Genomic DNA, 22,248 nt, shown 5'->3' on the forward strand with positions numbered 1-22,248 from the left:
TTGTGATGAAAGCATTGTCATTGTGATGTAAGCTTTGTCATTGTGATGAAAGCTTTGTCATTGTGATGTACAATTGGCCACCCAAAGAACACTGTGGGTATGGGAAACACAATGATTGGTTAGGTTTGGCCAATTACATAGCTGTTCTGCTAGTCTTGCTTGGTTGTTTTGTTGCAATGTTATATTTGAGAGAGGGGGAGAGAGAGAGACAGACAGACAGACAGAGAGAGAAAAAGAGAGACAGAGAGACAGAGACAGAGAGAGAGAAACAAAGAGACAGAGAGAGACAGAGACAGAGAGAGACAGAGAGAGACAGAGAGAGACAGAGAGAGACAGAGAGAGAGACACAGAGAGAGAGAGAGAGAGACAGAGAGAGACAGAGAGAGAGAGAGGCCAAAGCATTAAACGGAGGATGGGGTCAGCAAGAGAGCACAGATGCCCCAGAACCTAACAGACACCAAGCCTGACAACTCAAGTTTGAGCCCCAGGACCCACCTCCATAGTAGGAAGAGAACTGAAAGTTAGTTGTCCTCTGACCTCTACACATGTGGAATGATGTGCACCCCCATGTTAAATAAAAAAAAAGTAGAATGATAAATTGAAAAATGAAAAAGGAACTAAGAATGAATGTTTCTTTGTATGTTAAAGAAAGGGAATATAAAAGGAAGAACACTATCTGAGCACATGTGTACATGTGTATATGCATGATATATGCATGTTTATATACATGTGCACATGTCTGTATATGCACTGTACACATGTATATATGCACATATGTATGCATGAATATGTGTTTATATATGTATGCATGTATATATGTCTGTATACATATGAGAATGTACATGCATGTATCAATGTGTATATGCACAAATATATGCCTGTACTCATATGCACATACATTCATGTGTATGTGCATAGTATATATGTGTGTATATGTACATATATGTGTATATACATTACATGTATATCCATATGTATAATCATGTAAATGCATATATATGGCATGTGTATATTCATGCATGTATATATGAATGCATGTATATGTGTGTGTATGCAAGCATATATACAAATATATATTCTCATGCAAAAAAGTTTAGCAAGGATCAGATAGTTGATCTGGCATTCTTAATACAAGCTTTTATTTTATCATAGCTGCATAGTGATCCGGTTTGGTCGCACCCATTATTATGCTCATAGTAGTTAAATCCAGGATTCTGGGGCAATAACACATAAGGGCTGTACTATCTTGGTGCTGTTTTTAGCTTTCATTTCTACCGAAAGCTGCCAAATTAGTAGCATTTTGTGATTCCCGATTTAGCTCTTAATAAGAAGCAGAGCTAAAAGCAGCCGACCAAGCAGCTGAAGTCTCATCACGAGCCAGAAAGATCAATAAGCTAAAAGAAAAGTACGAAAAGTTTTTGAGTGACAGCTTAAAAATGGAAATTTTAAATATATACCACTGCCTTCTGCTCCATTGTGTAATGCATAAAGCCCATCTTGGCAGTACGTTTCTAAGCAGTCAGGAGGCTGATTTATTTGAATCACCAGATTTGTGTTTATGTTCCGTGCTGTAAACTATGCTCAGAGCTATATATCTGTAGGCAGGTAATATCAGGAGTGTTACCTGAGCCTAGCATTGCTAGTATTGTTCAAAGTGTGGTTTATTGGGCTATCAATAGGAATGTCACTATTGACACTTGGCACATTATCTAAGTCCCCGAATAACTCGTGTGCACCGCATTTGAGCTTCAGAGTTGGGAGTGCTCTGTGTGCACAGATCCAGGCATGGTGTCTGTCCGAGGGGTACAGTTAGAGGGACGCATGTCTCAGTTTTAAGCATTCTCATTTCCTGTGACCACTAACTTTAAACTTGATCCCATGGTCAGCGTTCCGTGAAAGTCTATTTCTGATCCTTCATTATGTGAAGGTTCCATACAATAAAAACACATATTATCAGAGGCTGGAGAGATGGCTCAGCAATTAAGAGCACAGGCCATTCTTCCAGAGGACCTGGGTTCAATTTTCAGCATCCACACAGAGGCTCACAAGGAGCTATAACTCCAGCTTCAAGGGATCTGATGCCCTCTTCTGGCTTCTGTGAACATTACATGCATGTGGTGTACAGACATACATAAAGGCCAAACTTCCATAAAGATAAAATAAATTTCTAAGGAATACATATGTGAGAGAAATAGATTCTATACCTTAAAAACATATATGATAGAAACACAAAGCCAAGATAAATAATGGAATACCTGTTTCTAATTCCTGTACTCGGGAACTCTTGCTGATTTTATCCTTAAGCAGATATTTATCTTGTAGGCTTTGGTTGCACTTTTCTTGGATATATTCCCATCTAATTTAGGTCACATGATGAATATCTTCAATAGTTGTAAAACAGCCTGTTTCTTAACTAATAATCATCGCCTGGAATAGCGAGGGATGGTTTCTCAGTAGACATTGAGCATATGTTCTATATTCCGTGTTCAAACCCTGGCTTCACGTGGGCAGGAAGCTTACTGTTATTCACTGGTTCTTTGAGCACTTATATTTGAGGATTGATTCCTGCATGGGGGATGGTGTTGCCATACACGAGTAAACCTAATTTCTTTTTGTTGAAAATCAAGACAGTATTTCAAGACTGTGTTTCACCAGATACACTCTCCTTTATTAAAGGCAATAAACAACAAGAAGGTTCTCTCGTCAATTTTACTTCAGAAATCAGAGGAAACCGACATATAAATCATGAATATGGTAATTCACTTAGGTGTTCATAATGTGGTGCTGTATAGATGTTTTTAGCTAAGTTCTTAGATCACTAAAACTGGAAGTAGATGGTCATGTCTGCTAGATCATCTCTTCATTTCTTCAGCATGTCTTAGTTTTGTACCAGCTTCATGGATGCATGCTATCTTCTGGGTGACTCTAGTTGTCCCTTGATATTCATAGAGATTGAGAGGCCTACAGATACACAGATTCCAAGATCCTCAAATGGTTTAGAAAATGGCATGCTATTTATTGTCTTTAGATTATTTATATATTAAGTAATAGATGAATATTGCAGGAATTGTTGGACTGAACTTGTTAGGGAAAATGAAAAGAAGTCTGTGCGTGTCAGGACAGGTTTTTTTTTTTTTTTCTGAGATCTTTTGCTGTGGGGTGAGTGGGATCCATAGTTGTAAAACCCAAGGAACAATGGGGCTGATAGTTATGGTAAACATGGTATATCTTTATCCTAAAGACACTGTCAGATTGTATCAAATTTGTGGAAATAATCCTACAATTATAAAAAAGCTAATGTCCTCTGGAGTGAACAAAAGAAAAATGAAATACATCTTGTGGTGATCAAATGTATTTCCATGGCCCTGTGCCTTCTTTCTATTTGCTACTGAATGTGGCACAGAGTTCATCGGCATGCCGACATATCCACGGAACTTCTTCGCGTATTTCGCTCAAATATCTTTATCCTGGGAATTTTTTTGGCTGGTGATGAGTGAGAGATAAATCCAGGTGACATTAAAGGATAGACCGTGTCATAACATTTTAGTCAAATAGAAATCTAGACACACTCAGGAGGAAGAAATCTCAAACAAGGATTTGTCTCCATCGGATTGGTCTGTGGGCATTGCCTTCATTGCTAACTCCTTCAATTGATGGAGGAGGGCCCAGCCCTCTGTGAACAGTGCCATCCCAGGGTATGCAAGCCTGGGCTGGATATGAAAGGTAGCTGAACCAACCCAAGAGAGCACACTTGTGAGTAGAGACCTCTGTGGTTTCTGCATCAGTTCCTGCCTTGAGTTCCTGCCTCTGCTTCCCTCCATAAGGAACTATGACCTGTTAGGCTGAGAGAATCCCTCTCCTCCTCCAAGTTGCTTTTATCAGGGTCTTTATCATAAAGACAGAAGACTACCTAGGACAGACACCAGGCACTCCCAGTATGCTGAGCCACCTTATATTGCTGAAAATGACACAGTGTAGGTGATGGGCACCTTGGTTTTAACTGAAAGATACTGTTTCAGTAGAATGGTCAGGAGATAAGCAAAAGCGATTTCTTGCCTAGAGAATAAGAAATACACAAACTACAAAGAAATTTTGAAGGTTTGTGCCTCGCCTACACCCTTTCTGCTCCTGCCGGGTTTCTGCTGTGTGTGTAGGATTTCTCAGTGAGCAACCCAAGGCTTCCATGTGTTTGCAGGCAGTGTCTCCTGGCGGTGGTAGGAATCAAGGATGGGGAAACCTCAGGAATGCCTTCTTTCTTTGGTTTCATCTCTTCCTAGAAGGAGAGAGTTGAGATGAGCGTCGTTGCTTGGATCTACTCAAGTGCAGGAAGTGGTGAGCATTGCATTCTTCAGGCTGAACACACAGCCAGTAATACCGCTGGGAAGGCAGAATACCTTTGTTTCCAGTGGTCCACAGATGGCATGGGGAACAATGTTGAAGCCGAGCCCAGGGTGAACAGACACCTAGTCTGCCCCCCAAAGTGGGACAGAGTTTCCTAAGGAATCCGGAGTGCACTGTTCTATCCTCACATACTCCTCTGGAAAAGTTGGTGACACAGTGGCAGAGGAGAGGCAGAGATCCAGGGACCAGTGAAATCTAGGACGGGTTTTCTTCATTATTCTTTATTGCCTCTCTTCTGAGCTAAAATACTCAGCTTTGGTCTGAAAAGAAGCTAAAATCCTTATGCAAGGAGCTTGTAAACAAACGCCCACTTGAACCATCTGGTTTTCTAACACATACAAGTGATTAAGCTTCAGAGCTATGATTGTTAAAATTTTAAAAACACAACAATCCCAAACACCTCCAAATAGATGCCTTATGCAAGTTTATAAGGGGGAAAACATAAGATGTCTTATATAGTAAATAATGTGGAAAGGTTGAGACAAGCTCCTTAATTTCCTTCCCTCCCTCCCTTTCTCCTCCCCTCTTCCCCTCCTCTCTATCCGTCTCTCTCTCCCTACCTCTCTCCCTCCCTCTGCTCCATCCTTCCTTCCCCCCTCCCTCTCTCCCTTGTCTCCCACTTCTCTTCCTACCTCTCTTCCTCCTCTCCCACTTCTCTCCCTCCATCTTTCCTTCCCTCCTCTCCCTCCCTCCCTCCTACTTTCCTTCTTCCCTGGTTTCACCCCTCCTTTCTTCTTTTCCTTCTCCTTCTCTCCCCTCCTTTCTTCTTACTCCCCACCTCCTCCCATTATAAGTGTTATGGAAAGATATGGATTTATGCACTTAAAATATGCTGCAGAGCCTACATTTTCAACAACCTGGAATGAGCTCTCATCTCTACATTCAGTATTATTTTTGCCCTTGATAAAGAAACACGTATGCTCAAATGTATGTGTGTGCCTGCTCATATGCACGGGTGCCTTAGTTCCTCCCAGAATATATTAAAAGACCCAGGGCTATTTGCAAATTATGAATTCATACTTTTTGTCCGTAATGACTGAGGGAAGTCAGGTCAGGGGGAAATTAAATATGTTAAGAGCTCTCATTTTAATTGTATAACATCGATACTGTCTTTATAGTTAATTTCCTTGAGAAGTTGTAGAGCATATGGTTTGGATCCCTCATCTACTTCTTACGTGGAAATGATTCTAAATTGGGACATCTCACTTAGGTGACGTCGTAGCTGGAGGAGAAAGAATAAACATCACCCTGGCCTGCAGGGCTGCGGAGGTGACTCAGTGTCCTGATTGGAGTGGACACCACAATAGAGAACCTGGGAGGAAATAAAGTCAGTATGTGAGGAAGAAACCAGGGTCAGACCTGCTTTCTCTGCCTCCCCGAAGGTAGCCAGCACTCATCCCTAGATACGTTGTATCTATTGAGGACAGAAAACCATTAGGGAGAGTGTTGAGTCATGGAGCTGGCAATTCAGGCATCAAAGAGATGTATCCCTGTGATAATCTATACCCCGACAAGATGAACAGTTTGATGAGCTCTTGCCCCATCCATGCCATGTGCTTACTGTTGTTCCAGATGGCCCAGGAGGCCCCTTAGTGCACTGGACTTCAGTCACCTTGCTTTTGCTGTGCAGGGATCATTACCACAAACCCTGGGACAACCCCCTCATGCATGCTTAACGTGTGCTCGGCCACTGGGCTGCACCCTGGGGGCCCCAAATGTGTGTGTGTGTTTTTTACCGTATCTCTCAAATTCAATGGGACTCTCAGCTCTCAACTGAACAGTAGCATAGGTCTGCTCTGCACTGTCAAGGTCTAGAGGCTTTTGTAGGAGATCCATGTGGCTTTGTGTTCTATGGAGAGCGTCCTGTTGAGAACCTGGAGATCCTGTTCTGTGCGTTTGAAACAGAAAGAGCCCTAAAGACCATACAGACCTGTGACTTACTGGTTCCGCTTGGTTTTAAGTTCATGTTAGGCTATGTGTTATATCTTTGGAGTCCATGGAAACTGAGTGATATCAGCCAGTGAAGTAGATGGTAAGGAACGGTCCCAGGGTGAAGGTTTTCAGATTTTCTCATGATTGTGAAGAGTACCATAGAACTAACTTTCCTCAGGTCTGTTTGTTTACTTTTTCTTAACTGCCTCCAACCCCACCCCCAAATATCAGAGTTAGGGCGTGGTGAACTGGCTCTGGATCAGCCCTGCAGTCACAGTGCCCCGAGTATAAAGTCCAGTAATTGAATTTCATCCACCGGCTGAAGCGGAGCGGCCACAGAAGCCCCAGTACCCCGGCTTCTTTCTTTCTTTCTTTCTTTCTTTCTTTCTTTCTTTCTTTCTTTCTTTCTTTCTTTTTTTTCTTCCTTTAGGTCTTGAGTCTAAAGTCATTTTTTAAACGTGAGTGATGCCATTTCTTGTATCTTTCATTTAAAATGCTACTTGGTAAACAGCAGTGCAGATTAGTGTATTTGTAATTTAAATGAAGACCATACATCAAGCCAGAGTCTGCAAAGAAAGGAGAAGTTTAGGGGATGATTCATCCGACCCCCCTCTCCGTGTGATCTACAGTGGAAAATAACAAACAGGCTAGGAAAAGTCTGGAAGAAAAGGTCTGTGGATCTGGGGGAGACAGAAGCTGAGCCCTCTCCAGAAGTCATTCCTAATAGTTAAATCTTTGTTTTCTTCAAGCACACTAATAAATTCTTCCTAATTCATCTTTTATTTTCTCTCGGGGTCTGCTCGCTGATTTGCTTCAACAAAGGAAGCATCATGTTACACCTTTTAAATAATTGATGGCTCTCAATCCGAGCCAGCTTGAAGGAAATTCTGAAAATAGGAACCAATAGAGCAGCTGCCTCCTTCCTCCCCACAATTCCTCCTTAGCACTCTCTGCTCCCCATGTTTGTTAAAAAAAAAAAAAAAAACCGCATTGCCCACCCCTTTTTACCTCCTTGATGGAACAGATGATGCCATCTACCACAAGGATTTGGGCAGTACCTGGTACTCAGCATCTCTCAATTTTTCTTCCACATCATTCTGCTTTGTTAGAGATTATACAGGAAGCTGTTTGTTGTAAGTGGATGCAATTAAAAAAGCTCTTAATTAATCAGCAGAAATAATTAGCAAATGATGCTGTGTCACCTTCTGTTCGTTTGTTGGAAATATATATATATATTTTTTTAAAAAAAAAAAATAGGGGATTTAAAAATTGTCCCTAAGAATTTGCAGTATAATTTTCCACGAGTATCACATTACCCTGAAAGTGGGGGTCAGCGTAGCCCTGCCCATCTCCAGCTGTCCCGGAAGGCTCCAAGGAAGTGGGGTACTTTGTGTTTTCCCCCAAGAGCTGGAGAGGCTTCCTTCCATCTTATCTCCCTTGCAGTTGTTCAAGGTTTGGAAAAGTTACAGGGTGGTCTTGAGTTGATCTCTCTCTCTCTCTCTCTCTCTCTCTCTTTCTCTCTCTCTCTCTCTCTCTCTCACACACACACACACACACACTCACATACACACTCACACACACACTCACAGGCCTTCTACTTTACACACACTCACACACAGACACTCACACACACACACACACACACACACACTCACACACACACTGACAGGCCTTCTACTTTGTAGGGCATGAGAAGGCAGGAGACGTACCCTATTCCACTTAGGCTGCTCAAAACATCTTAATCTGTTGTGCACAGAAAGAGCAATTTTCCATCCCATTCCTTCCCATGGTTTCTTTAGTCATTCAGTTAGGTTTTTTTTTTTTTCCTCCCTTGATGTTTTGCCTTCTTCCTCTCAGGCTTCTACAACTCAGAGATAAAGTCTAAGAGGAATGTTTGACAGTGTTAGACCCGAGGATTTTGGCTGAGTTATTGAAGAAATCACATACTTCGAAAATCCTGTCTTCATCCACAAGAGAATGAATGAAGTGTCTCTGTTAGAAACTGCACCGAATTTACTTATCTGCCTTGTTGAATTTGGGAGGGATCTGATGCTAGGAAGGCTGAACCCGGAATCCTGAGTTTGAACTCACTCACACTGAGGGGGATTTTCTATTTCCTCTTTCATGGTATATCTTATTAGCCACCCTAAAACCAGCTCAGTTGCTGACCATGGAGATTATCACATTCATTTTCCCTTGCTAGAGATAGTTTCCTGGGGGACACTGAAGTCCTTTTTGCTTTCCCAGTTAACAGTAGCTCCTGCCTACACCCTGCATTTGCCAGTATTAACCCTTCTCATTAATGGTGGTTATGGAACTGCCTCCCACCCTGTCAAATCCTCAATTAACCAAATACTTCAGACCCACATGAACACCTGACGGGAAGTTCAGAAAGCTGAGACACTGCAGCTGGCCCCTGCTGTCTTACTCTGTGCTAAGTTTCTGTGCAGAGGGAGTAGGGCAACAACAGGAACTTCCTCTTTCAGGGCATCTTTGATTGTGCCGTTCATTTGCTGGTCTTGACGGTACATGAACTGATAGCTCAAACCTGAGCGGAAGTAGGTTCCAAGGCTACTTAGCGAAGTAAGATGGATTGAACATGGAGGTTTCCCCAAGGATAAGAATGTTGTCTTTGGCCAGGCGGTGATGGCACACGCCTTTAATCCCAGCACTTGGGAGGCAGAGGTAGGCAGATTTCTGAGTTCGAGGCCAGCTTGGTCTACAGAGTGAGTTCCAGGACAGCCGGGGCTACACAGAGAAACCCTGTCTCGGAAAACCAAAAAAGAAAAAAAAAAGAATGTTGTCTTTGATGGTATTGCCAATGATGTCAGGACTATGATATACCCAATGCTTTCTCTCTCTCTCTCTCTTTTCTCTCTCTTAAATGTCCATTCTTAGCACAGACTAGGAATTTAGCATCAACTTTTGCCCTCTGAAGGCAAAGTAGTACTTCTCTGTCAAAGGAAGTGCCTAGAAAAATGAAGAGGTGCCTGCAAAGGGTAGTATAGGGTAAAAGAGGAGATCGTATAAGAAATTCCATTGCCCAGGGGTCAGTGGCTTTGTGATAGTTTATATCTCTATATAATATAAAAGTATTCTGTGGGATGGGGGATCAATCATGATGCCTGATCCCCAACCCTTACATGTCACAACCAGAGTGGAGTGCTGCTATTCATACTAGGAGGAATGTGAAAGTTGTCCCCTGTACAATATACATCCAAGCCACCACATCTGGTTCCCAGAATTACTTCTGTGTTGTCAGCTCATACTTCCAATCTCAAGAATTGACTAGGTACAAGTAATTCCCAGTTTATAAAGCTGGTGTGTTCCCATCTACGTTTTCTTATTGTTTGAGATTCAGGAAACCAGCTGACATAAGTGCTCATGAGCATTCTAGGTTACTCACAGAATGAATGGCAGTGAGTGTTCTAGGTCACTCATAGAATGAGTGGCAGTGAGTGTTGTAGGTCACTCATAGAATAAGTGGCAGTGAGTATTCTAGGGAGTGTTCTAGGTTATCCATGGAATAAGTGGTAGTGAGTGTTCTAAGTTACCCACAGATTGAGTGATACTGAGTGTTCTAGCCTATCTACAGAATGAGTAGTCATGTGAGTGTTCTAGGTTACCCACAGAATGAATAGCCATTCGAATGTTCTAGGTTTTCTACAGAATGAATAGTCATGTGGGTGTTCTAGGTTACTCACAGAATGAGTGTGAGAGTTCTAGGTTACTCATAGAATGTGTGGTAGTGAATGTTCTAGGTTACCCACAGAATGCATAGTCATATGAGTGTTCTAGGTTGAGTGTTCTAGGTTATCCACAGAGTGAGTAGTCATGAACATTCTAGGTTATCCACAGAAATCATCTCCCTCACTGATTTTCTCACCAAATTTTTTCTCCTAGTTTTTGAGGCATGCGAGCATGTAACTCAGGCTGGCTTTGAATTTGCTGTATAACTGACTCTGACCTTGAAAGCTGAAGCCTGTTCCATCCACCTTCTGAGTACTGAGGTTGCAGCCATGTGCTACCATGCTCAGTTTATGTGGTAATGAGAATGGAACCCAGCTCTCTGTGTATGTTAGGCCAACAATCTACTCATTGAGCTACACCCGTAGCCTTTGCAACTGAAATTCTAAAATTGTTTTTACTACCCTTCAATATATTATTCACATTTTTATTAAGAAATTGTTCATCTTGGTTAATTACCACCCCTAAATCCAGGATTTATTTATTTATTTTATTAAGTAGCTATCATAGAAGATATAGGAATTAATACCACATCTTTCTATCTGTCATCTTTTCTCACTTAGAGACCTTGGGTACATGGAATCCAATAACTGGTTCCCAAAGTCATCTTTATAATTGTTTTGAATTTTTGCCAATCTCAGATATGAGGCTTGACAAATAATTCACTTTGTTTTGTTTAACACCTTTTAATTTATATCAACAAAATGATATTTTCATATATATGTGTGTGTGTGTGTGTGTGTGTATGTGTGTATGTGTGTTCTTGGATCATATTCAACTCTCTATTACCCCATTTTATCCTTCATACTCTTTCCTTTCTCCCCATAATAGTCCCTATTCTAGACAAATAATGCATTTTATCTAAAAATTAAAATATTGTTTCTATTATCATTATCATATTACTATTATTTGTGTGTAGATGAGAAACAGGAGGGAGGGAAGGAGAGAAGTGTTTGTGTGTGGGCATGAGGCAGCTTTGTCTAGTCACTTTGTTCCTTCCACCTTCATATACATTCTGGTCACCAGGCTTGCCTGACAAGAGTCTGTACCCATGAGCCATCTCACTGTCTCAAGTAACACATTTTCAATGTTGCCTTGAACTCAGCAGTCATGTTGGTCACAGCCATGTGTTCAGACAACAACATAACTGCTCAGATTAGAACCTGTCCCATGTTCCCTCTATCCCTCAGCTTTCTTTAAAAGCACAAATCCAAATGAGCTTCCCCAGGCTCCCAACTCTGCTGTGCCATTTGGGTAGGATCTTTCCTAATGTTTCTTTACTCTCACACAAATTACAGCTTTTCAACAGGCCTCCTGTGCTCACAATCTTGGAAAATAAATAGGGTTGGATCTTCACAGCCGTGTTTTCCTGCATCCTGTCTCATTCATGCGTATACTGCAAACACTCCAGTTTTCTCTGCCAAGCAGCCTCCTTTATTGACTCTATTCCCTGTCAAATTCCAAACCTACAGCAGACCCCCTTCCTCTTCTCTGGTCCTAGTCGATCTTCGGCTCTCATTCTACCCAAAAATAAATTGTTTCAACATCACACCGTTGTTTTCCAATACCCCAATACTTTCTCAAAGCAAATAAAGTATACTTCCAACTGGGTATTTTACAGCCTCAGGGCCTTAGGAGCCTGGGAGGTGGACGCTTCAATCTCGATCACTTGTCATGCACTGTACTTTTAACTCCATCATGGCCAAGGATGCCTGAAGGAGCAGACAGGCACGGGGCGCAGGGTGGGGTGGTGGAAGACCATGTGCCTAAAGGTGTCCCAGACTTTAGCTGTTTTCTGAAGGCAATACAGACATCCCCTTGAAGTGTTCCCTCCTAAGGTCTATATAGTTAGCACAGCCATCTCCTAAAGAGTGTCATGGAAAACAGCCCAGTGCCATCTGGCTACTTAACTGTCCTGTACCGATTACATAGATCACTGTGTCAGGCCGGACCCCAGCCAGTCACCTGTCAGTTATGACCTTTTCCATGTCCCTTCCATTAGGTGTAAGTCTACATCACTGTTGTTCAGAATGGCCCTTGTGTGTGACGTTACGTAATGATGCGAAAAGGGCCAAGTCCTATGTAACAGTCTTACATTTTAAAATTAGAGAATACAAGAAATTTAGAGGGATCTGACCTACCAGCTTCCTTTGACTGACATACTTGGAGAAGCAGCTTTTGTGCACTTTTGGTTAAAACCAACTGAGAAGTTATTTTGAAAACTTGTGCTTTTCTGTCCATTCCCAAATAAGCAAAGTGTGGAGAAATGCATGCAATTTTCAGGCTGATGTCTAGTGAGTCTATTGGTCTTGGAAAAACATTTTTTGTTTTGTTATTCTTCTTCTAAAATCTACATGTGGGTGTGATAGTGGGAAATGCTTTGAAATCTTTGCTGGTACATTCACCATACATAAGAGAGGACTAGAAGATTAATAAGTCCAAGGAAACTGAAAAAAAAAAAAAAGGAAAGGTAAAATAAGATTGAGGACTAGCCCTTTGTTGGAGTGTTAATACAGTCCTAATGGTACATGTAGGAAAATCAAAGCCTTGCTAAAGGCTCAGCATACTATTATAGTTATTAATGTGTGCTTAACTCTATTGCCTGGGGAATTTTATTAAATGCAGTGGCCAAAAAAAAAGTGACCTCACTTTTTCCTGTTTTTTTTTTTTTCTTCCTCTTTTGGATTGGACTCTTGCCTCCATCACAGTAGAGCTACTTGCTGGTTCATCCACGAAGCAGTCTGAAGTGATGAAGATGTAAGGAAAGCATCCTATACTAACACTGCTGCAGCTGGAAAGGTAAGGTCCTCCCCATGAGCCTGGGGGATGTCTGTGTTCGCTGAAGATCTGTGTGATGCTGTGCCCCATGCTACGCACCCGAGGGTAAAGCAGCCCCTGGACACCTTCGTCCATTATGTTGTGTTGTGTCTGTGAGAGTTTAGTTTATAACCAAGACTACGGTCAACGGGAAGCTCCGAGGCTTTCCTTGTTTTGTCTTTTAAAATATAAGAGCAGCATTCATTTATTTATTTTAAAAAAGGTAGGGTTTCACTATGTAACCTCGTCTCACTGTGTAGTCTCTTGGCTGGCTCTGAAGTCCTTACATAGATCAGGCTGGCCTCAAGCTCACAGAGATCTGTCCTGCCTGTCACCAAAGTGCCAGATTGTGATCATCACCGTGGTGCCTAACTCCAAAGCAGCATCTGAATGTTCTCCGAGTGCTTCTTTGGTGGCAGGTGCTGATGGGTAGATGTCACTGCATGGGGGTGACAGGAACCATGAGGTTCTTTGGCGAGGCTGTGCCCTCATTGCACTAATGAGTTATGCTGACCTGTAAAAAATGTGGTTGGCTAGGTCAGCGTGTTTCTGAATTCTGTATTTTGGTAGAATACCAAGTATTACCTTTCTGTGCATCTTGTCCTGTGTTTGCAGTAGGCAAAGCTCTGACTATAAACTTAAGTACAGACTCATTATCTATTGAAGGCTCTCTTATTTCCATACATAAATGTTGAGTTTATTTCACTTCATTTTTCGAAGGAACACCATAGATGTCTCAGGTCTCATCCATTTCTCGGCTGGTGTTCTGGGCACAGTGCCTTCCTTCACTTGGTCCTGTGAACCACACTGCGATGGTCGCCCCTGGAGGCTCTCGGGGATTGCTTGGGGACCAATTTCTTTCAGAGTCTACCCACATAGGTAGACCTGAGGTAGGCAGAACACTACCACTCACTCTAGGAAGAAGCAGCAATGGGACCCCTGCCTCTGAGTCCCTGCTGAGCACCTGTAGTAAGGTCTAAGAAAGGAGTGCTTCTGCAGAAGTGAGCGCCCACTCTGTCCTTGTTCTCTAAGGTGTTCGCTCCCGAGCCTGCTGGGCATGGCAGACTTCAGAAGACAATCAACAGGTTTTGGCTTCAGTGTAAAAAATGGCACTTTCAAACTGAAATTCCTTTCACAAAAGGCCTGAGTTTGTTTCATTCACAAGTTGGCAATGTTTCAGGGGTGGGAAAATAGGTTTCAGTTCTTAGAAGCAGCTAGGAATGAAGGGAGCCCCAGCTTTGTTACCTCAGGTCAAATTCCTGAAAGGGAGTTCTGATGCCAGACTCTTCCATCCCATGAGTCTGAGGTATGATATGTTGCGTGGTGTAGTATCTTTTTTTTATTTCAAAATTTATTTTGCACTTAAATCTACTTGTCTGAAATTATAGGTATTGTTTCAGAAAGCTCGTGTGTGCTTCAAATTCATGCTTGCTATGTTCCTACTAAAAGGACCAATTATTTGCACATGAAAAGTAGGCTGGCTTTTATAAAGTATTTGCCACAAAATTGCTTTAAATAGTAGTTCTCTTAGAGATTCTCAAATCTGACCATTTGAGGGATCATCAGTGGCTCCTCAGTGGACTTTAGATAACATGTCTATTTAATGTGAGGCATGTATGTAAGCGTGGAGAAATCATGGAAAGAGATCTTCTAGTTAACTGCAGAGAAATAAATGGTGTGTGTGTGTGTGTGTGTGTGTACCTGCATGTGAGTGTGAGTGTAGGTATATGTGTGTGTGAGTATGTGTGTATGTGTGTGTGCATGCATGTGTGCATGTGTGTATATGTGTGCATGTGTGTATGTGTGTGCACACACACATGTGTGTATCTGCATGTGGTTGTGTGGATGTGTGTGTATGTGTGTACCTGCATGTGAGTGTGAGTGTATGTGTGTATGTGTGTATGTATGTGTACATGTATGTATATGTGTGCATATGTGTGTATGTGTGTGTGCACGTGCGTGTGTGTACCTGCATGTGTGTGTGTGCATGTGTGTGTGCTTATGTGTATGTGCATGTCTATGTGTGTGTGCATGTGTGTGTGCATATGTGTGTGTATGCATGCATGTGTGTATGTGTGTCTGTACCTGCATGTGAGTGTATGTGTGCATGTGTATGTATGTGTGTGTGTATGTTCATGCAGAAGTGTACCTGTATGTTAGTTGTGTGTGCATGTGTATGTATGTGTGTGTGTATGTGCATGCACAAGTGCACCTGCATGTGAGTGTGTGTGTGTGTGTGTGTGTGTGTGTGTGTGTACTAATGGATTCACCATGTTTGGTGTCTGTATGGAAGCCAGAGGTAACTGTAGGCAATCTTCTTCAGTCTTCTTCTACCATATTTTTAAGACAGGGGACCCTCTTGCCTCCATATCCCCATGACTAAGGTTTCCCGTACTTGACGTTTTACATTCGTGCTGGTGACTCAAACTCAAGTCTTCACGCTTGGGCAGTTATCATTTTCCTACACTGAACCATCTTCCCTGTCCAGGAATTAAATTTAGAAAATCATTTACTTGTGTGAAGTTTTCCAGAGAAAGACACCTTTCTTGTTCCCAGAGTACATCCGAGAAAAAGAAGAAACGGGGGTGGGGGGGGGGAGGAGGAAGGAGAAATCAGGCCAGCTCGAGTTTGGAAAAGATAAATAAATCTATTTGTTTGGCGGGTAGCATTCTGCATTATGCATGTACGTAAAAGTGAGGTTTGCTTTGATCCTGTGTCTTACAAGTTTATTTTTAGACTCAGACTGGGCAGGAATCCAGCAATGCTCTTTGTCCTGCAACACATCCTGGGCTTCGGGTCCCCAGCCTGGCAGAGTTGTGGGGAAGCAGGAGGGAGAAGGGAACCGACCGCGTGGATTCTTGATGGGTGCTCAGGGGCTTTTCCCTCCCTTCCTCCCCTCCAGTTTTGAAATTCAAATTGAATGCAATTTTCAGCTCATTTGAGCCAGAATATAGTGTTGCTGAGCTTCAGTGGCTCCTAAATTCAAAACTCATGGGAGGAAACAGATATCATCTGTCACTGGGGTGGGAGAGAGGAGACTACACATTTTATTCAGAGGAGGCAGACCCCTAGTCACTAATTCCATCCTCCTGACGACTAATCATTCACCAACCAACTGATCAAGTAATCAATGAGACCTTCAAGCCGCCCAGCTCCTGAAGTCTGGGAGTGGCTGCTCTCCTCTCCCGAGCTCTTAAGAATAATTGCTGGTCTATTTTTGTATCATTGGTATTTTAATACCTTTCGTGGCGAGCAGAGACAGAATATCTTGGCAGTCTTTTTTTTTTTTTTTTCCTGCCCTTCCTGGCTGTTTTTATTGTTTCCATCTTTAGTGACTTCGTCAATGTTGTTTACTTATGACTGAGAATTAGTAGAAGGCTTGAGGCTGGCTCTGCAGGAACAAAATCTGAGCTATGTTTTACCAAATAGACAGTTGGGGGAAAAGTATGTGTCTTTCTCGGGGCAAGCTTAAGTGGCAATTAAAACGGGAAGACCCACTCACAGGGCACTGGAGCCTGAGAGTGTGGCTTATCTGCAGCGTGAATGTTTCAGGAACCCTTGAGAATGGCTCTCTGTGAATCTCTGACACACTGGATACGTGCCCTGGGAATACAAATGGATTTCAGCAATGATGATTTGATATCCTTCCTCTGATTTCAGCAATGATGTGGGATGGCAGTGCTGATCCTGATGTGTGTGTTACAAGCTCTGCCTCTAGTGCTCGACTTCGCACGTTTAGTGTGAGCCAACATTTCCAGGGGACAATGGAAGCCATTAATTAGTTCTTCTTAGGCAAAAATTTCACCCAAAACTCCATGAAAAATTTTATGATAAATTAGTTCTCAGTATATAGCCATGACTCTTAGAAATGAAAAATGTAAGTAGTGAGAATATGATCTGGCAGCATACATATTTATATATATATATATATATATATCATGTGCGCGTGTGTGTGTGTGTATGTGTGTGTGTGTGTGTGTGTGTGTGTGTGCGTATGCACTCTCAAGGCCTCTAAGTATGTGCCAGCAAGGACCTCCAAATGCTTACTTTCACATTAATAAAGTAGTCAACCTCTTTATTGACAATGCTCCTGGGCATTAGAGCCCTGGGAGCAGGCCTTTACAACATCTCCTAAGAAACTGTGCCCTGGCACGTCAACCTGTTTTCCCGCTAGTGATACCTCAGTTCAGTTGTTGACAGAAGTTGCAGGAGTCCAAGGGGATTGTGGGAAATGTGATAGATGGTAAGAATTCATGTTTGAGCTCAGCACCCATTCTTGGGATTTCCCACTGGATGAGAGAGAGCATTTCTTGCAGGACTGACTGTAACCCTTTGGGCTCCTGGACAAGAGCATCTCTCCAGAAAGACAAGGCCGTGGACAGAGGCTAGGGGCTTTCAGCACCACCTCTCATCAAGGTAGGAGGAGGAGCTGGAGCTAGAGTTGATAACCTATCACAGTTCCTTGGTGGAGACACCACGAAAGCCAGGAAATATGATGTCCCGAGAGCACATGGAAGTCCTGGGAGGGCGGGGGACCAGAACATAGCGCTCTGTGCTCTTTGCACATGTAACCTTTGTAATGTCATTGACTGGTATAACACACAGGGATAAGCACTTTCCTGGGTACTGTGAGCTGCCCTAGCACAGTACTTAGATCAGAGACAGGATTCAAAATAGGCTCTTATTTCTAATGAGCAAAAGTTCTGGTTAGCTAACAACTTTGGGCTGGTGTTTAAAGGACCAACTCCTTCCTGTGGAGCTGAGTCCTAAACCTATAGGCTATGTGGCAATCTTCAGGCGCGCGCACGTGTGTGTGTGTGTGTGTATACGTGTGTGTTTGGGTGTGTATGATGTGTTATCTGTGTATGATGGGTATGGTAGTGATGGGTGTAGTATATATGGTGTATGAATAATGTGTGTGTGTGTTTATACTGTGTTGGTGTTGCATTAAGTTGTATGGCAGTCAATAGTTGACCACTAAAGAACTGATACTTGCATGTGTGGATACTGAACATATGGGAAGATGGAAATGTTCACTGCTGAGTGTAAGGTAAGGCAAAGGGCTTGAGTATCCTATGCCCATTCTACCCACTTCGGCAAGGAATCTATATTTTTAAGCGAGTTCTAAAATTAGTTAAAAGAGCTTTGATTTTCTATTCAGAAATATCTCTTCCATTCACATGTAGGCTGTGTTTACCATATGAAAAGACATTTGTTGTGCTGATTAGTGGTGGGTGAAATAGTTGTTCTCTAACCTAAGGGAGACAGCAGACACTAGAGTTGAAATATCAATCTGTTTCAGCTAGACACCATACACTCTAACAGTTTCCCCAGTTGACCTCTCAGTGAAGCAAATGTAGTCTACCCTGCAGCTGGGAGATAGGATGGTACAGAAGGCAGTCAGTGGTGAGGATACTAAACTGCTCAATGAATGGGTTCTCTGCAGATGCTGGAAAGACTTGGCCAGGAAAAGAGCAAGCCATGTTGCCCTGGAAGAAGGTACTGAAAGGCAGGCAGACTGGGTTCAAGTGAGTAGACAGAAGACCCAAGTCTAAGGACAGTAGGTGTCCAAGAGACCCTGAGTTGTGTGGGATTAGGACTGGTGAGGCATCTCAGCCACACAACTGCCATTGCATATTGGTCTTAAGGAAGAGTAAAGCCCTGGTTAGAGAAAGCCCTTGGCAGACCAGGCTAGACATCCCAGCGACAGAGCTAGCAAAGACAGTTTTACGGAAACTACACTTCAGGAAAAGATATGAAACCAGTAAGGGAAAATGGGCATGGAAAAGAAGGAAAAGAGATATAGACAGAGAAATATCATGAATAGTTCATGGGGAAGAGTTGTTGAATGATTGACATTTTGCAGTTTGTAGGTAGGGGATATTATTTATCATTCTCGTAGAGGTGCTTTAAGAGATGGCCAGTGGGTTCCAGAGGACCTAGTTTCAATTCACAGCACTGACTTGGTGGCTCACAACCATCTATTACGCCAGTTCCGGGGGATCTAACAGATGCTTGCCTCCACAGGCAGGATCCTTCTAAGTTGATCTATATAATTTGATCATTATAACTTATTTAACTCCTTTAATTTACGTTCATTGATTCTCCTATTCTGCTAGATAAATATTTTATTTGTATGATATTATAGGAAAAGAATAGATATCCAAAACAAGACTTCTGAACAAAAGATGAGTCTATACTCTCACTTCTATAAACATCTGTCAGTGAACCTGAGGAAATTGTACAAAATAGACTTCCATCAACATTTCCAGCAATCCACACTTTTAAAACACATTTTGCTGGTTTATTATTTGGAGGTGATATCTTCAACTATTTGTATTTGCACCTTAAACTTTTTACTTAAGCAGAATATGTTTTATAATTTGTATTGGTCGTTTGAACCCTTTTTGTTAATTTACATGTTGATATTGCCTGGCCAGCTTGTTTCTATTAAACTACTTATAATTTTTCTTAAGTTTTGAAACATCTTTATATACTAAGAATACTAAGTCCTTTTAAGAACAATGTTATTGGGTGATGGGGTGGTCCCCAGAGTAAAGGCATTTGATGTCAGTCGGATGGCCTGAATTTGAACCCGCGTCAAAAAGACAGAGAACTGACTCCTAACAATTGTCCTCTGACCTTTACGCATGTGCTGTGGAAGGCTGCCTTCACACACACAAATAAATAATTAACTTTAATGTGTTATATAAATGTCCTCTTGTTTTAGGTTTACCCTTTAATTTTGCATTGCATGTCTTTTCATTGTGGGATAGTAGTTAACTATGGTTGCATGTTGAGGTGGGTGCTTGTAATTTCATCCCCTCCCCCTTTTCCCCCGCTTCTCCTGAAAGAAAGAAAAATGGTGTCATATTTTCAGTCTTTTATATACATTTTCCCAATATGGCCCTTCATTCCTGTAGGTTGTAGACTAGTTGTAGATGTGAGTTTTATAGTGTAAAAATATCTGCATTGGGTAGTCAGGGCCTGAGGGATGTTTTCAGTGGTTTGGGAACTCAGGGGATGGTTCTCTGGGAGGGTAGGGCATAGTTGGGGCTCGTGAAGACTAAGGACTCTAATGACTCTAGCTCAGGGAAATGGCCAGCCGGGCCAGCTTGAGCACTTCAGAGTCAGTAAGCTTTCCAGAGCAGGGCAGATCCATCTCAGGTGAATTTGGTTCTGTGTTAGCGTTCTTGGCTCCAGTATAGAAGAAGCTAGCTCCCAGCACCACCAAAATAAACTAAAGAGATGGATCAATGGGACGTATGTGTAGCTCTTTTTTTTTTCCCCTCAGACTTGCCACAAAAAATGATTGTTGTCTCTGTGGCTAAGAAAAGCTCATAAGGAAAGAGAATGCAGAGAGTGGAATTTGTAAAGCTAAACAATAAAGGAAAAGAGACACTTGTCCCCAAATGACTAGGGAGGAGCCAATGGGGATAGGATCTTAATTTGAGAAGTGTGCATGTCATCCATGACATCCAGATCTCCAGAAGAGAAATCCTTACAGACCCAAGGAAATGATAGGGAACTGGAAATTCCACTTACCCGGATTTGATCTTTACACCTCGTGGTGATGGTCAGGGTTAATTGTTCAACTTGGCAGCATGAGCCTGTGGGAGATTATGTTGCTTCATTCATGTGCAAAGACCCATCTCCTGTAGGAGGCTCCATTCCTTGGCTGGGATCCCAGACTGTATGAGCAGCCCCAGGCATCTGTCATTCTCTGCTTCCTGATTATGACATGATCTAACCAGCTGCCTTAAGCTCCGGCCATCTTGACTTCACCTCCAGCATGGACCCTGCCCTTGAATTGTGAGTGAGTTAGAGTAAACCCTTTCTCCGTTACGTTGCAGTTCTCAGGAGAGTTCATCATAGCAATGGGAAGAGAGGCTGAGATGAATCTTATACAGTTGTTTTGAATGAACACATCGCACTCCTTAAATATATACAATAAATTAAATCCCACTCCTTTCTTGGAACCAGCTGATAGCTGTTTATCCCAAGTACACTCAATTGTCTGCATTTTTGCAGTCAGTTCTCAATGCTGGCCCTAGCCAGAATGGCAGAGCCTTCATGATTCAAATATCCCTACAGAAGTCATGTGGATTCTTCATATCTTCCCAAATTTGGCAATGATCTGGCAAAAGAAAAAAAGGAAAAAAGAAAAAGAAAAAGAAAGAAGGAAAAAAGAAAAGTTGTATTTCTTTTGGCTGCCAGCCTTTGGCTTAGAAAGCCATTCCTAGGGGGCCTTGTGTGTTTCCTTTTTCACTCCTGGTTTGTGGATTTCCCCGTCTTTGACTTCCAGCTCCCCACCAGCCCACCAGGCCCCCTTTCAGGCTTCCTAGCACCTCAGCTATTCTCCAGGGCTTGCCTTACATGTCTCCTTTCTGCAGCTGTTCCTGTCCAGTTTTGCAAGAGGGAATTTGGCTGCTGAGGGGCACTTGAGTGTGGTTTCATACCTAGCTGGAGACACCTCAGCCTGTTGCGATCTATCCCTATATGTTAGCTAGCTTAACCAGGTCTGGAAAGGTAAGAACTGCATTTTACTATGCTTGCTGGTCCTTTCTTTATCACAGTGAAGTTCTTTATTTTCCCTAACAAAGTCTGCATAGTGGGTACTTCTGTCGATAGGGATACATGTACAGAGAAGGTAGGGACAGACTGGTCATGGTCCACAGAACCATGGAGTCAGAATGTAAAGTTGTTCTCTGACGTCAGAGGTGGGGGCTTGAGCAGACAGCGATTCCAATGAGAACTCAGAAGGACAGGTGACAAATGCTCATCAGACAGATAGTGGATCCCGACATGGTGAGCAGCGGAGTTGACAGTATGAATGAAGTGGGAAAGAGCCATGTTGAAGGCCGTCTATAGGGAAACAGATTAGAAGGGAGATTAAAGATGAAAGGGGAAAGGGTGAGTGTGAACAGGGAGAAATGAGTCAGAGGAAGGTTCCTCAGAGAGGATGTGAGTCATAAAGGAAGATTACATAATGAACTTGGCAGCATCTCAGAAGTGTGCGTGTTGGGGAGGGGCGGTGGGTGGCAAGGGGCTGCTGAGGACTTGGAGAGGGAAGGTCTCTCCCGTGAGCTGCATAGTAGCTGAGGATGTGGATGAGGTCAGGAAGATGTTTGGGCATGAGTAGGGGTGTGGGTAGTGTTCAGGGAGGGTGAGGACAGTGGGTGATGACATTGTTGGCAAGCTGTATGCTTGGACAGGGCTCCTGGGCTGAGCATCTTTATAATTGAATGCATCGGTGAAGAGGAAGATGGGGCATGGAGCCCAACATTCTCATTCAGCTTTTATGGAAAATTGTCTAATAGGCTTAATGTCGTGTCTTGGTGTCGTTCCCCC

At 42.6% G+C, this 22,248-nt stretch overlaps 1 protein-coding gene across 6 annotated transcripts in view; it reads left to right on the forward strand.

The window, feature by feature from the left end:
- Esrrg (estrogen related receptor gamma) overlaps window positions 1-22,248 on the forward strand; it is a 628,608-nt gene that overhangs the window by 177,413 nt on the left and 428,947 nt on the right. For 3 of the 6 annotated variants that reach the window (XM_031338245.1, XM_031338211.1, XM_031338234.1), the window contains exon 2: window positions 12,789-12,879. The gene's annotated coding sequence lies outside the window, so the exon portion shown is untranslated. The remainder of the gene's footprint in view (window positions 1-12,788; window positions 12,880-22,248) is intronic. The other 3 variants (XM_031338220.1, XM_031338227.1, XM_031338254.1) reach the window with 1 other exon arrangement.

This window comes from Mastomys coucha, unplaced genomic scaffold (genome assembly GCF_008632895.1).
Source record: "Mastomys coucha isolate ucsf_1 unplaced genomic scaffold, UCSF_Mcou_1 pScaffold1, whole genome shotgun sequence".
In the NCBI taxonomy this organism is placed as follows: Eukaryota; Metazoa; Chordata; class Mammalia; order Rodentia; family Muridae; genus Mastomys; species Mastomys coucha.